General features: G+C 39.5%; 1 protein-coding gene across 1 annotated transcript in view; it reads left to right on the top strand.

Annotated features, from left to right (window-relative positions):
* The first annotated feature begins 7,233 nt into the window (after positions 1-7,233).
* LOC143032751 (phospholipid-transporting ATPase ABCA3-like) overlaps positions 7,234-15,244 on the top strand; it is a 166,921-nt gene continuing 158,910 nt past the window's right edge. The window contains exon 1 of the mRNA XM_076197727.1: positions 7,234-7,326. The gene's annotated coding sequence lies outside the window, so the exon portion shown is untranslated. The remainder of the gene's footprint in view (positions 7,327-15,244) is intronic.

Raw genomic sequence — 15,244 nt, 5'->3', positions numbered from 1 at the left:
TCTTGTGTGTCTTGGAAGTGATTTCTCTTCTGGATTGATTTCTGTGAGTTTGGTGAATTAGGGACTAAAGACAGGTACCTGTACATTGTGGACCTGCAAGATGGATAGCAAAGCTGCCCATTTTCAAAAACTCCCTCCATCAGGAAATGCAGCCAAGAGTGGCTGCTGCTTGGTTTCCAGACTTAGCCCAAGATCTTTCTCTATCAAGTTGACACATCTATATGAAAAACTGTGTCCATCAAGCACTGTCATTTCCCCCCAAGACCTTTTGGTTTCTCTCATTTCCAACTTGTCAGTTTCATCCACTTCTTTTGTTGATATAAGAACTGAAATCACGTCACCACTTTCTCTTTTTCTTACCTATATATATATTTTTTCTTCTTTTCTTCTGGTGAATAATAAAAAGTATCTGCATGAGGTGGCCCTGTAAGATGATGTCAAAGAGAATCATCTTGCCAACCATCTTCAAAACCCATCAACATCCTCATCATCATATGGAGGTGCAGCCCATGACCCTTGGTCTTTGGACCAGACCCGGTTTTTTTTTCAGCTTCAACCAAATTTCTTCCTTCTCTTTCACTGGCTTATTATACGTACTGTGTTCTTTTTTGTCCACTAAATTTTCTTTCCCTAGTCTTTATAATATAGGGTCTGAAACCTTATATGGATGTCTTATGTATACACTTAAGAGCTTATAGGACTTCCGACACTGAAATCCTTTATAAAAATACGCCTTCATATCATATTATCTGCTGAAGAATAGTATTGTGACCATTGCCGTGTCTTCAGGCACTACGTTGCTTAGAACTAAATCCTGGCAGTTGGCAGGTGTACTAACAATCCAGAAAGGGAACATCATATTGCTCCCTCTCTAATAACTTGTCCAGTCTACTCTTAAACACATTCTGTGTCTCTGTTTGAATAACAGTCTCCGTCAAGGCATTCCAGTCATCCACTACTCTGCTGCTAAAGACATTGTGTCTCACTTTTCAAACAAACTCTCCATACGAACTTCATGTTTGAAAGCATACAGAATTCCAGACCCTTTTTTTCTCAAGTTATTAGATACACTTATCATACCAGCATACTAATCAGTACAATTTGCTTATATGCCCCGAACTAAATTCACATGAAAACGTACAAATATATCATTCATTATGAAATTGGAAGCCTGTTACTTGCTTGGCAGGGGCGATCAATAGATTACAAAAACAAAGCAAAATGCCGACTGGAGACCTTACGGTCCATAACAAGGTCGAGTGCACAAAACAAAACAGAATCAAATCAAATCAAATCAAATAAGATACAAAGAAATATAAAATATGTTGTCTATTATTATTCCTCAGGGAATGTATCATCCTACGGAGTATATTCGCCGCACTTGGTTAGTGACGACGACTTGCCATGCAAGCATGTGTTGGTTTGGTGAAGCCCCGACCACTTGTTGCACAATCGTCCATCTCTCTCTCTCTCTCTCTCTCTCCTTCGCTGTATTTCACTCTCCCCTTCTCTATTCCTCTCTCTCGCTCTCTCTCCATCTCTCTTTCAACGTGGTTGCACGTGTGTGTGTGGGTCTGTGTATACTGTACAAGTGTGTAATTCACCACGTGCTGGACTCGTGATCGACTGCTGTCAGCTATCACCCTTTCAGATGAGAGTTCGTAAACGGTCCGATCTATGAGTAATGGTGTGATCTTACACACATAACTAACTCTGCACACCAGAGTTGGAGTACCAGATCGCAGTGCGGCGTTGCTGGCTTTCTTTAGCCCTGGGTAGGACACGAACTCGAATTCCTGAATTACCGGATGAGAACGGTACCATTACACCATCGAATTGTACATATATGAAGTTGTAGTCTACAGGAAATGAATAATGCCCGTCGGGTCCTTTCTCCTCTCCAATTTATCATACCTTGCCTCAAATGTGTTTGTGTGTGTGTGTTTCACCGTGGTCTTTCTTTAGATCACGTGATGGACTCGTGACCGACAGCTAGTTCCCTCACGGAAGAGAGCTCAGAACTCGTATGACCGATCTGTGGGTAATGCTGTGACCATACACGCACACACACACACAACTCCCCGCCCACGAGAATTGGAGTAACGACTTGAAGCGCAGCGATATTGAGATTATTTCAGCCTGGATAGGGTTCGAATCCGATCTGCCGTAGTGGCAGTCAGGGACTCTACCAACTGCGCCACCGAATCGAGGAAAAATAAGAGTGTGTGAGTGTATCTTTTCAACCCCAATAGTTCTATTAGTCCATGCATTCTGTATATACTAGTACTAGTACACATGTCTAAGACAATTCAACCTATATTTGTCATCAAGCAGGAAACGAATAACAACACATTAGGCATAATAATTTACGTCGACATGATTTTTGTGGGAATGCTAGACTATTAAATTTTTGTCGATTTAAAAACGGGCAAGAAATAAGAATACAATGCAATGAAAAAAACTAATATGTCTGTGGAGATGGCTGATGGTGTGATAATGTGAGAATACAGAAAAGATATTTTTTCATTTTACAAATAAAAATATATTTTATATAGAATATAGTTTAAACGACTAATACAAATACGACTGCAAGTGATGTATTAGTTCACGTTAAGTCTACACAAGTCTCAAAACTTGTTTTAATGCTTTTCAATTTTGTGAATGCGTGATAGCAATATATAGTTCTGTTTAAATATGAATAATAAAAGTATATTTACTTATTGAGGAAGCTAGTTTTGCCTATCGCAAAATGTCGATGTTATTTGTTTTCGGGCGTCATGATTATACGGATGACGTATCCATGTGTCATCCAATATCCCGTGGGTGTTGCCAATCAGTTTAAATATCATTTTGCTGAGAAAGTGTCAATAACGCCCATTTTATGCTTCGTTGTGCATGAGGCGTCGACTCATCTTGAATCTGCCACATCACAATGACGGCCATTTTTCTTCAGTAGTCGTCGCTTTCAAAAAAAACTGTATTCGATTGTCTGTTACTAAGAAATGGTGAGGCATAAATGGTAACGTTTTCATGACTCTTTGAATATTCTATTTCAAATAGATTCGAGCATATCAGAGAAATGCCGAGGGCATGAGTTTGGGCTACTGGTCAAACACCGTAGAACAGACTCCTGTAAACAATTAAAGCAACGGTGTCCTTTAAGCTGTGATATTATTTCAAACTGAATATCAACTCGGAATTGGCTTGGTAACAGGTGCAACATGCTCCAGATACAGTCATCATACATAGGAAAGAACACATCATCAAACATTGCTCAACTCTCACTCACTCAAGACATAAGTACAAAGTTTCTCGTGAGTCACTAGCACACTACAGCCGGATGGCGCGTGGGAGGGAAAACCGACAGAACAGTAGAGAGGAACTGTATTTTGTTTACACATAAATAGAATTAATGTAGAACGAAAAAAATATAATTGTACATCAGTTATCTTTCTACTCCGTACTTATGTTGTTGCTACTGTTATCAATAGCTATATTTACAAAATTCTAATAATTTCAGAAAGGATACGTGGTAGATGTATAGATTATTTAAAAACGTTTATACATGCCTGTGGATATATTGGGCTACGTGTTCAGAGTAAAAAGAAAATAATAATACTTTTAATTATTACTAACATTTAGCTGCTCAGCTAAAAATCGAACTATACGGAAAGATGAAAATTTCTGCTTCTTTGGTCGACAAAATTACGTTTTATAATTCAAGAACCATCTTAACACTGCTCTTAAAAATCTAATTGAATGTGGAGATTGGATGTTTAAACTAGATTCGGTAACTAGTAACTTCCTTCCCTACAGGGAAGGAAGTTACTAGGTACAGCATCATTGTTGCTTTTTCGTATGCTATGCAGTGCTACCAACTGTTCTTTTTTGCAACTATTCGCGCTGTTCATGACATTTAAAAGCTTCGTTTACATGGGGCAAGTTGAGAGGCAAGTCAAGTGTGCAAGTTATTGAACTGGAGAGGAAAGTGGGCAAGTGCATGTTCAAACAGACCACTCTTCTCTGACTTGTCCTGCGTGAACATATACTTGCTTTCCTCTCCAGTTCAAGTAACTTGGACACTTGACTTGCCTCTTAACTTGCCCCGTGTAAACAAGACTTTTGAGTACTCTGAACTGCTTTGGAGACATCTCCCAAACATCACTACATTGAATAACACATTATTTATAAATTTCTTTTTCCTTATTTCTTAAATAATTTTAGTCTTTTATATCAGTTTTATGTTCCCCAATTGGGTTAGAGCAGAGTTTCTCAATCAGGGTTCCCCGGAACACTAAGGTTCCGCAAAAGGTCCCTAAGGGTTCCGCGAGAACAAGTGAGATAAGCTAACGCACGTTTGATGTTTTATTAATTTCATACACGTAATATAGTTAAACACGCACGACATATTCTTGGTTATTGTAATAATGTAATATAGACATCATCCTATCTAACCTATTATTACGATGAAAATAAAATGAGAAAGATATGGAATTTATACATATACATACATGTATATATATATATATATATATATATATATATATATATATATATATATATATATATATATATATATATATATATATATATTTGTGTGTGTGTGTGTGTGTGTGTGTGTGTGTGTGTGTGTGTGTGTGTGTGTGTGTGTGTGTGTGTGTGTGTGTGTGTGTATGTATATTTCTTTTTTGCGCAGGGGTTCTTTGAGACATGCAATTTATTTTAAAGGTTACGCAAGGGTAAGAGGGTTGAGAAACGCTGTGTTAGAGACTAACAACATGTCTAGATTAGATCGGTCCCATGGTAATATCCTCGCGTTCTTTTTTTTTTCCTCAAACTCTCTCTCTATATCTGTGACATTCCCACCCTGCACTCGAATTTATTCTTCATGGGACTCTCTATTTTCTCCAACCCCCATTTTCTCTTTCTCACTGCTAACCCTTGGCATGCAAATATCAGCGATTTTGTCAAGATTAATGAAACCCGACGTTTTCAAAATATCATTATGAAATCTATCCTTGTACTAAATATTTAATAAAATTCTGCAAATAAAGCTAATTAACCCAACCTAAACTAATTAAGATAAACATGGATAAGTTTTATAATAATGTTAAAAAATGGGTTTGTTAGTCTTGACAGAATCCGATATTACCTTGTACTCAAAATTCTATTTTCGTTGTATTAATTTCTTATTAAAAAAAATGTCTGATGCATGTAAATACACAACGATCTTGTTACTTAAAGTGCTTACGAACTTGAATATTTCAAATTTCCGGGCATCTGACTTATCATACTGGTGAGTTGTGTTGGTGAATCATTTCCAGCAATATCTGACATAGTTTTTGTAGCCTGTCGCTGTTTCCTGTCCGATTTGTCAGTGTTATGGGAACACTTTCAAATTTTGACGGATTAATTTTTAGTATTGCTGATTGATGGTAGTTGAACTTTTGAAGAACGTGCCGTCTGTCTCGTTTATTATTTATTTATTTATTTATTTACTTCTTGAGCAGCAATGCAATGGTAGGACATTTGGTCGTTACTGATTATTACACCGAGATCATTTTCATTCTCCACTTTACCGCTTGCAAGCATGCTTGATGTTATATTCTTTTATTTGTTCATTTAAGTTTACATTTATATCAGTTAAATTTCACTTGTCAGTATCCATACATTTGTTTTTGATTGTCCAAATATTTCTAAACACTCAGTCGATTCGAGTGATCCTTTGCAAAACCTTGGTATCACAAAAATATAAATAAACAAATAAATAAGTACTATTATGTATAACAGGTTCTAATTTATTATCTATGTTATTGACGTGATTATATTATGAACCGAAATTACCTTAGAACGAGACCCAAGGTTTCCATTCATAAAAAAACAGCAAGAAGTTTACGATTATTCAACGAATTCCTAGCCAACATAGCAGGTCAGACTCCAAAGAAAAATTAAATTGTATTCTCCCTTGTGGAGTAATAATAAAATGTTTTTAAGAATCCAGATATTCTAGATCCAAGATGTTTATTTTGTCGTGATTTAAAATAACTTCGTTTTGAAATCCTAGTAGACTAGTAATTTGTGAGCGTTTGTACCTAACAGCCGTTCTGGTTAGGAGTTATTATGAAAGTTATTTTCTTAGTAATATTTCATATAAAAGAGAGGAAGTGGAATTGGGCAGGTAAGTTAGTCCGAACGATGAGCGATGGAGTGTGTTACTGAGTGGACGCCGCGAGATAGGAAGCGTGGAAGAGGGAGACCAGACAGAAGGTGGAGAGACGAGATCGAGAGGCAGAGGTTGGCGCGGTCGTGTGAATCATGGAATGCTATGAAGGAGGCCTTTGTTCAGCAGTGGACTCAGGATGGCTGATTTGAATGATTGATTGAATATTTCCTATTATTGTTTCCATAACTTCCCTAAGTTATGCTGTAGGTTTCTGGCATTTTCTTTACTATCTTATTATATACAAGTGACGTTTGCTAATTTCAATTTTTAGGTATACTTGTGATTTATTCTAACAATATCTAACGGAATAACAATTCAGTTTAATTTACGTTTGGTCTTTTGTCATATTGTGGCTCCCAGTCAATGTATTAGACTTCACTTGGAACTGAATATGGAACTGATACAACTATTGAAAATATTCACCCTTTCTTTTGACGTGAAGTTGACCGTTGACAGACATATGTGTGTACTGTGTGCGTGCGTGTGTGTGTATGTACGCACTTGTGCGTGTGCGTGTTTGCTGACATGATGCATGCACGTGAACTCAGCTGGGCGGATTTTTTTTTTCTCGATCACATGTTGAATAATAAAGAAACCGTCTCTTTTTGTTTATTACTCATAAATATTGTCTTACTTATATAATAATGGTCGATATTTGTAACGTGTTTCATATAAGACTATTTTGTCTTGGAACCTGCCCTGTAGCATATTTCCGTTTCAGTTGGGTGTTTATGAAGGAACTGTATCATAACACTTGCACGATTTCCCAGTATAATGTTGATGTATTTTCGTCTTCTAAAATATTAGAACTCGGCCTTCTTTTGTGTTTGGATGAATATGTAACATCAACATTATTTGCCGAACAATAAAAGATGAATCATCAAACTGCAACGTTGCCGGAAGACGAGCTGCTGCTGCTTCGCCGTGGTTTGCTCAATGAATTGTACTTCCGAATTTACCCAACAGATGGCGGGTCGGAATGTTTCGCAGCAGACGATATTGGAAGCCCGTCAGTCTAACTCTCTGTTGGGTTACCTGAAGAAAACAGTGGGTGATTATCACAAATGTGGTTATATCTAAGGAGCATATTATTTACTTGAATTGTAAGTATACACATACAAAAGCTTATGTTTCTCTTCTTGTAAGGCTTTAAGATGAACGACAGAATGTAAATATTTCTTACTCATATCACGAAGTTAAATATGTTTCCAAACAGTGAGGTTCAATTGCGTAATAACGGTCCATCGGATTGACTAATATTTTTTACCGTTTTGAATGCGTGTTATGTCATAAACCCGCGCGTCTTTCATCGTGAAGACTTGGTCAATTTTTAAGCAAACTCACAAGGGATGACAAGGGTAGTAGGGAAATTAGAATGACAAATATCTGTTATAGAGACAGCCATCTTCCTTTCGTGTGGGAAAGCAGCGACGGTTTGGTAATTCAAAATCCCTTTCGTTCGTTCATAGAGAAGGAAGACGACATTCAGGGTGCACTTGTTATAAAATGTCATATTTACTGACAACCAATAACGAACTGCACAGGTGTGTTTCTATTGATATTCATACAAAAATTTGATCAATATTTACGTTATGCTCTAGAAATACAGTCAATTCAGTGTTTGATATTTAAGTGTTTGGTATTTGCGCGTACATCATTGTACACCTCTATTCTGCCAGTGTACATATCCAGAGGTAACAGTGTTCACCTGTACACCCTTGCACAACTTGTACAGGCGTACTATATAACGTCTGACAATGCCCAGCTGTTCGCAAGGTAATACATACTGTTTATATTGGAACTACGTGTTCATTTTGAACTCTGTCTCCCCAACTGACCAAAATCGAATGACGGCAGTTATGATGAACAACAGAAACTGGCACTGTTTGGTGAGTTTTACATCTGGATCCGCGTCGATACTGGCGAGTGGTGAGTGCATTTGCACTCAGTCGGTGCCAACGTCCTGTGAAACAAGGTCACACAATCCATCCACCCCCACCCCACTTCCTCCCCTCCTCCCACCTCTGCATCACTCTCCTCTCTCTCTCTCTCTCTCTCTCTCTCTCTCTCTCTCTCTCTCTCTCTCTCTCTCTCTCTCTCTCTCTCTCTCTCTCTCTCTCTCTCTCTCTCTCTCTCTCTCTCGGTTCATCTCCTCTCCCCTTCCCGTCCCCTCCCTTTTCTTCCTCTCACTTCTCGTCCATTTCCCCCTCCCCTCCCCTCCCTATGTTCCTCTCCTTCCCTCCCTCTCCTCCCCCCCTCTCCTCGTCCTTTCCGCCCCTCCCCTCATCCTTCCCTCCACTTTCCTCCTCTCATCCTTCATTCCCTTCCTCTCAGCCTTCCCTTCTCTCTCCACATCCTTTCCTCCCGTCTCACTCCCTTCCCCTTCCCTTCTTTCACTCCCCTTCCTTCGTCCTTCCCCTTCCCCCTCCCCTTCCCTCATCCTCTCGCCTTGCCTCTCTGTCCCGTATTTTTTTTTTTTTTTTTGCAGACATCATCTGGTAGTCTTCTCTTTCCTCTTTTTTTATTTCTTATTTGTTCTTGTCTTTCCTTTCTCATACCTTTATTTTATTATTATTATTATTATTATTATTATTATTATTATTATTATTATTATTATCATTATTATATTTTATTCCCCTCTTGGATGCCCTGGCTTCGATGCTGTCATCCTCTCTACCATTCCCTCTTCTTACCCTTCCTTCCCTTTTCAGCCTCCCCCTTGTACCCTCTCTTGCTTCCTTTTTCCATTTCCCTCGTTTTCCTAACCTTTCATTTCCAAGCTGTCACTTCCATTCCCTTTCCCCCAGCTTTTCATCTGCCCATCCCCTCCCTACCCTTTTTCCACTCTCCCCTCCCCTCCCCTCTCCCAACCTCTACCACTCGTCTCACCTTCCCCTCCCCTTTTTTCTCCCTTCCCTTCCCTTCTCTTTGCCTACCCCCCCTTTCCCCTCTGCCTTCCCCTCCCCTTTCAAAATCTCCCCTCATTTCCCCTCCCCTTCCCATTCCCTCCCCTACACTTCCACTCCACCTATTCCTTTTAACTCCACTTCCCTTCCTCTCCACCTCCTCCTCCACTTGCCTTCTCTACCTTCACTTCCCTTCCCCTCCACCTTCTCATTCATTTCCCCATCTCCCCGCCCTTCCCCTCCCCTGTTCTGTTCCTCCCCTTCCCTCCCCCTTCCCTTTTACTACATCTTCCTATCTCATTCCTTCTACCCCCTTCCCTTACCTTCCCCTCCCATCTCATCTCTCTTCTTCCCCATCTCACCCCTTTCCTTCTCTCCCCATCCCGTCCCCTCCTTTCCCCTTTCCTACCCCCTACCTTCCCTTTCCTTTCTTTTCTTTTACCTCTTTTCCTTTCCATTCCCACCTTTACCATATTTTTCCCCATTCCTTCTATCCCTACTCTTACCTTCCCATCCCTTTCCCTCCTTTTCCCTTTCCTTCTCATCCTCTCCCTTCCCATCCCTTCCATTATTTCCATTTTTCCTCTCTCTTCCCTTTCCTTCATTTCCCGATGCTTCTGTTCACTTCCTCTGCTCCTCTTTCCCTTCCCTTCTCTTTCGTTTCCTTTCTATAACTTCCCTTTCCATCATTTCCTACCACTTCACATCCCTTCCCTTCCTATCTCTTCCCTTCTCATTTCCTCCCTTTTGTTCCTATCCTTTCCTATCACTTCCCTTCTGTGACCTTCTCTTCCTGTCCCTTCCCTACTTGTTCCACTAGTGGTGGGACGATACCAAAATCTCTAACGATTCCGATACGAGTCTCGATACTTCTGTAAACTTCCGATTCCGATTCTTGCAATGATTATAATTCATGGTCATTTCCAGGTCATGCAGTTTGTTTGGGAAACGATCTACGAAAAGAACGTGTTCATTAACAATTCATCGGAATCTGAAGTCTAAAGCGGTATCGGAACTCGTAATCGGAATCGGAAGTCTAGACCAGTATCGGGACTGGAATCGGAATCGTTATTTATTTATTTATTATTATTTTGTCTATTTAATTATTTTAATCTTTATTGATTTATTTTATTTCTATTTATTTTATTTTATTTATTTTATTCTTTTCATCTTTATTGATTTATTTTATTTCTATTTATTTTATTTTATTTATTTATCTATTTTTTCTGTCGTCCTTTCATTCTATGTCCATCAAGGTCTTGTCTCTTGAGCTCACCTTGCCTGGTCAACACTCACACTGCGATTTAATGCTGCTGGACAGAAGCCCTGGTGATACGTCGGCAGGCGAAGGAAAGTTCCTGGACTGCAGGGAAGCACCTCGAATTGAATAAAATCTTATAACGATTAACCATAAAAGAATCAACAGGGAGGGCCACTGAACGAAACTGTCTTGTATGATGTACGATAAATATTATGACGGATCGAAGAATAAAACTATTTGTCATTAGACAGAATAAATTATATAAAGGACTGTGGCGCCACAAAGTGGCCAGCCCCGTCCACTTAATTGTCGAAAGGATGTTTTGAAGCTGAATTAAATAGATTAGCGACAATTGGAGTGAAGGGAAAAGTACCCTCGGGTACAGAAGGGGCTGAACCTAAAGGAAGTCCAACTGACATGTCTTTCTTCTGGGTGCCGTCAGGCGATTTTATTATATTTTGAAGCGGTGTCCTCAAAGTAGCGAAAGGGGGAGGGTGTTGTTGCCGAGTTTCGTAAAGATAGGGCAGGCGGGGGAAAGGGGATTTTCATCAAGGGGAGTTGTTGCTACTATTAATATTTTGATTCTCTCCAATCCGTCTCATTTCACGTCGCAATGCTCCCCACTTCAACACACACACGCACACGCACACATGTACGCATACGCACGCACACCCCTCCCCTCCCTTCTTCCTCCTCTTCCCCTACCTTCCAACTTTCTCACCTTCCTTCCCCACTTGACCTTTCCCTCACCTCACTCTCCCCCCTCACATCACTATTTCCCCTCATTTCCATTACCTCTCCCTCCGTTTCTCCTTACCTTCCCACTCTCTCCACCTTTCCCTTACCTTATCCCCTTCTCTGCCCCATTTCCCTTTCCCTCCCACTTTCTCCTTCCGTCTCCCTTTCCTTTTCCCTTTCCATTTCTCATTCCCTCCCCATTGCCCTTTCCTTCCCCCTTTCTCCTTCCTTCTCCCTTTCCCCTCCCTTTCAATTTTCCCCCAGGCCTGCCCCTTGCCCTTTCCTTTCCCCCCTTTCCCCATATCCTTCCTTTCCTTTCCTTCCTCTTTCCTTTCCCCTTCCCTTCCCCTTCCTTTCCTTTCCTCCTTCCCTTCCCCTTCCTTTCCTTTCCTCCTTCCCTTCCCGTTTGCTTTCAGAATGACCTTTCCCCTCTCCATCCACCGCTTGCCTGCCCTTTCTTGCTCCATTTGAGACAGCTGACGCTTTCCCCTCTTCCCCCTCACCCGTTTCTTTTCCTCTTCTCATTCCCCTCGCGAGGGGGGAGTTGCCCGTCATTTTTCATTCGGCCTTGCTTTTTCGTCAGGCGATTTTATTCAGCTCGTGAAAAAGGATCACTGTTGCACAGTGATTTTCTTCTTCACTGCCCTTCCCCTCCTCTTCTTCCTCCTCCACGTCTCGACCCAGGAGTCCCCGACTTGAATTATTTACTCCTAAATAGACCAAGAAAATAATAATAATAATAATAACAATAATAATAGCAATAATAATAATGATAGCAATAGTAATACTAATAATAATAGCAATAATAATAATAATAGCAATAGTAATACTAATAATAATAGCAATAATAATTATAACTAATAATATAATAATAATATCAATGACAGATTAGGTACCGAAACAGTCGTGTAAGGGCCAATTGATCTGTTGCTGTTCGTTGGTCCATGTAACACCTCACCTCTCGTCCTCAGAACTTCAAACTTCACGAAGTTCTTCCCCACGTCCAGGACTTCCCTTCTTCCTCGTAGTAGATGTTTTGAAGACGTCTTCGTAGATTTCTTTGAAGACTTCTTCAGAGATGTCTTTGTAGGAATATTGAAAGATTTCTTCCCCATCTTTAGAAGTTCTCTTCTTTCTCGTCGTTGATGTCTTTGAAGAATTTGTATTTGGAGACATCTTCGTAGATTTCTTTGAAGACTTCTTCAGAGACGTCTTCGTAGAAATCTTTAAAGATTCCTCTCACATACACCTTTTCTTTCTTCCTCCTCCTATGCCTGAGTATTCATTGCTTCCCCTACCTGGAAATAAGATAATAAAAAAAAGGAAATTCACATTTCAATCACGAGTTCATGTAAAACATCTACAACACAATTCGGTATGACCCCTCACTCCCCCTAAATTTATATCTTTCCTCCCGTCTTCCTCTCTTCTTTCTCTTCCTCTTTGCATTTATTTCTTGTCAACCCAACCATTCTTCCCTCTCTCTCCCCTCTTTCATTTTTAACCTGTTTTTAATCATTCCCTTTCTCCTTCCATCTTTATTTCTTATGTCGCCTTCCTTTCCTTTTTCCCCTCATGCGGTAGATTTCTTCTTAATTTCACCTCTGTCCACCCGCGTTCTGTGTATAGGTACCCGAGACGGTCCGGTACGTAGCAGTATTATGATGTAATCCTCTCAAATTTGTAATACTTGTTTATTTATGAAGTATAATGTATGATAAAGTATTATGATTTTTTTTATTCTTGTATGACGTTGATCACTAAACGTATTTGCATGATGCACCCGCCATATGTTAGCTGACAAGAGAGAAGTATCTTTATTTTGTTTTGTTTTATTTGTTTTTCTAATTATTTATCTTGTTCATATTTTTATTATTTGTTTATTTTTCATTATTCATTCATTTATTCTATTTATTTATTTATTTATTTATTTGTTTATTTTTAATCTGTCTAATAGGTTCTATTCCTGACCGGGCGAGGGAGATCACTAGAGGGGTTCGAATCCACACGGATGAACACGTGAAGTCAGTAAAAACAGACTTTCCCCTTAAAATACAAAACCTATCATTCCTATTCATCTCCAAGGGCTTGCGAGGAGCCTACGCCAGAAGGCGCGTAGCTGCGGCCGAAGCCGTCATCTTTGTCCCATTATGCGCATTGGGGACTCGATCTCAGAACAAAGTAAATGCGAAACGGACGCTTCAGATTAAGCTATTAGGATATGTGGAGAGAGTAATAGTTAAAATTTTACCCAAATGATCCTGTTGCCTTGTTTTTGCAGTAACGAGAAAAAGTTAGTGGTTTTATAGAAATGCTTTAAGAAATCATAGAAATTAGTGTGTAAAACAAGATTGGTCAAGAATTTTCTTGTCTGAGAGATATGTGTGTGCATTTGAAGAATATATATATATGTGTGTATATATATATATATATATGTATATATATATATGTGTGTGTGTGTGTGTTTTACTTAGATTTAATGCGAGATCTATTAATGTTTACCAATGTCTCCTTAGGAAGATCATTGATAACACACGTGTCATCTTCAATTTTCAGTTTAGATCTGTATATCCTCTCGAGAGGAGGTTTAGCAGAAAAACTTACTTCACTGAGATAAGTAATGCTGAATGGCATCAGCACGTTCATTGCCACAGCATGACACCTGAACTTCTGTCCCGTAAAATATCCCAAAATATTTCCAGTGGAGCATTGTGGCAACGATCTGAAAGGGTGTCGTGAGATAAGTCAAAGAAAACGGAAGTTCCAGGTGTTTCGTAGTGCAGCATCATGAAACGGTTTGTTCCTCATTCGATACAAATTTTCCATTTCCTTAATTTGTTTAGCAAGCAAAAGGTGCTGTAACCTGGTGCTTGAATTCATGACATTTTTTTTTAACTCCTGGATGAATGCATCCATTTGTGCAAAGAATCCGATATTACCTGATTCAATACGAACAGAATTTTCATTTGCGTTTGAATGCGTTAGCCCTTTCGTGTTGGAAAAGATTGGTTGTGTTTGTATCCTGCATCATTCGTCTATGGAGCTCATTTACTTCAATGAATAGATTTGCAAAGTAATTTCGTTACAAGAACTATTCATTCATCATTGCATACGTCATAAGCTCGCTTGTTGTCAAAGATTTTTCCCCTTCAAAAGAGTTGTGCATGGAAACCCATTTGATATTCAACGACAGCCGATAGTACGAATCAGCTGCGGTGATCTTTCAAATAAAAAGAAAAAAAAAATGCCGTCGTCGAGCCTCGAACCCGGAACCTCAATATCAGTAGTCTGCTCTTGAGGTTCCGGGTTCGAGGCTCCGTGACTGCTATATATGATTATTAGACTAAAGGAACGTTTCCATATAACACGGATCTGGATTATATGTCGACAATAAGACATAGTTCCTTTCTCAAGTGAAATGTATGAGCAATGTAAGAACAACATTTTCAGCCATAATACAGAAAACAAATGTACAATGTGACTTGAAATTATATTCATAGAAAGTAATAGAATTACGTGACAATTATAATGATAATAATGACAATAGTAACAACGAAATCTATTCAGTTTCACTTATCATGTTGCAGATATGTATATCATGGCAGTAATAACAACTCTAAATGTACGATCAAAATATTGACGAACCCCTTTCCCATAAATTACGTGAAAAGGGGGCAAGGCTACACTTGCGGAAAGTAGTAAATATTTTAAGTATATACTTCCAGACATGGCTACCTCCCGTGTAAGGGAAGGGGAAAAAAACCCTTTGGTATATGTACTTCCAGACAACCTTGGCCAGGTGGGGGGGGGGGACTCAACGTCGACAAAAAAGAAAGAAAAAAAAAACTCAATCGACATGGCTGTACTCTGCTAGGGGTTTCTCACTTCCCAATGTTTTTTTTTTTTTCCCCTCATTTACATACTTCACTTCCTTCGCCCAACCTCCCTGACCCGAGTCCTCTCTCTATAAAATGCAATAGCGAAGTTACAGCCGACAACCTCCATTAATGCTTACTTGTGAGGGGGGTGGGTGGGGGTAGGGGGAAGGCACACAGAACGGGGGTCAAGTTAAATCATCTAATAAATATATTTCTCCTGACCTTTCCCACAACACAA

This window comes from Oratosquilla oratoria, chromosome 14 (genome assembly GCF_046742065.1).
Source record: "Oratosquilla oratoria isolate Oo_2021 chromosome 14, ASM4674206v1, whole genome shotgun sequence".
Lineage (NCBI taxonomy): Eukaryota > Metazoa > Arthropoda > Malacostraca > Stomatopoda > Squillidae > Oratosquilla > Oratosquilla oratoria.
Note: the sequence above shows the minus strand (reverse complement) of the source record. Positions and strands in the feature narration are given on the sequence as shown.